This window comes from Chlorocebus sabaeus, chromosome 11 (assembly GCF_047675955.1).
Source record: "Chlorocebus sabaeus isolate Y175 chromosome 11, mChlSab1.0.hap1, whole genome shotgun sequence".
In the NCBI taxonomy this organism is placed as follows: Eukaryota; Metazoa; Chordata; class Mammalia; order Primates; family Cercopithecidae; genus Chlorocebus; species Chlorocebus sabaeus.
In genome coordinates, this window is record NC_132914.1 from 65414157 (window position 1) to 65416050 (window position 1894).

Here is a 1894-nt window from a genome sequence, read left to right on the forward strand (position 1 = left end):
GCCACCCGCTGGTACTCAAGCTCCTTCTGCTCTACCCTGAGCTAGGCCTGATACAATGGCTGACAGACAAAAGTATCTTTTAAAAAAATTTTTTATGTTTTTGTCTTTTCTCTGTGTCCTCACATGGCAGAGAGAAGAAACAAGTGACGGCCAGACAAAACATCTTAATGGGATATTTAGTCTCTTTGTTTTATCCAAGAGGGATCTACCAAAAGGGATCAACTCCTACAAATGTTAAACAGGTTTAGGGTTTGTACAGCAGCTCATGTGGGTTCAGGGATGTGCAGTTATTTCCCAACGTGTCATCATCCCTGGTTCTGATAAAATCTAGAGTGGGACCTGTAAATCAGAGGGCTTCACCCCTGAGCCCACAGCAACACCACCAAGGCACAGGGTCCCCACTGTGCACAAGAATACAGCTTCTCTCTTTTGCTGCCCTTTCAATTTACCAGTCCTTACTAAAGCACGCGAAAACTGTGCTTTTGCCCCAGCATTTGAGAAGTTTGTGAATAGGCACCAGCACTTGGATATTGATTTTTCACACAGTGGTGACTTTTAAATTCCTCTATTGCTCCTGACTGAGTTTAGCAACCTCTTGACTGTTCTGGAAAACCAAAGAACTTGGGAAACAATCAAACAAACAAGTATTAAATTCCATCACCCCGAAACACTGGGGAGGCAAATGCAATTTTACTCCTAAGAATCTAAAGCCGCCATAATAAATACTTCTTTGCTGACTGGCAAATGAATGTTTCTCAGCCCTTCTCATGCCTAGGGACACCAAGAAATGGGACAGCTTAAGAATGGTTTGTGACCAAGACTGGGGGCTACTCTGGCCTCAGTGGAAGTCCAGCACACTTCAACTCAGCTGCCAGTGGTGCTGAATCCTGGAAAATGCTGAGAACCCTAAAAGTGGATTAAGGAAAGGCTGTCAGTGCATCATCTCCCTCTGTCCCTGGCAAAGCCAGGTAGCAGGTTCCTGATCCCCCAGATTCCAGCTGTTCCAGACGTTTCTCAGGAAAGAAGACTGCCCTGCTGCTGATGGCCCAGGAATCTGCCCGGGAAGCTCAGGGGAAATAGCAAGATGAAGACAGTCCTCCATCTCCCCTCACCAATGCCCTACAGCTCACCACCCTTTCCTGTCCTGTATACTTGTCTAGGAATGAGATCCCCAGAAGAGATCAGACATGGGACCACAGTGTGTTGATGGGGAAAGGCAGAAAGGGGTCACTTTGGAATATGAAATCAATCAAGAGAGGGTAGTTCCTAGTGAACAGCCTAATGACCCCATGACTGAAACGAAGAACTAGGTGCTGGGAAAGCAATGAAGAGAAAAGCTGCCAGAGACACAATCCATGAAGACCTTGGTGTAGTCCCACCCATTAATACAAAAGGTGCCGAGTCCCAGAATTGTCAGTGTGCAGGAGGGACACAGTGAAAGCCTTGTGGAATGAACTTGCTGGTGGCCCAGGATGTGCCATCAGAAACTACTCCTGTTTTCCATGCTGTATACCACTAGCACTGAGCAGAGTCCCTTTAATGCAGAACAATGGTTAGGCCATATTACTCATTTAACTGAAGGGCTAAGTGTGTAGATGGGGTTTTTAGACATTATGAAAAGTTGAGTGTGGTGGAATTTGAGCTGCATTTAGACTTATTTGGCTTTTATGAACTTTCCTAACTGTACGGCACCCTGAAGGTGTGTTAGCAAGATTCAGCATCATTTGATCTTGGTTCCTTGTGGTGTTAGTGGCTTGAGTTTCCTGTGGAAGGCATTCCTGGTAAATCATTCCAAGCAGTTAGTTACTTTGTATATCTTATTTGCTGTTATCTTGTAGTTACCCCTTGCACTCCATTAAATTCTAGCATGCTGTCATGAAAAGGACACCCAGGA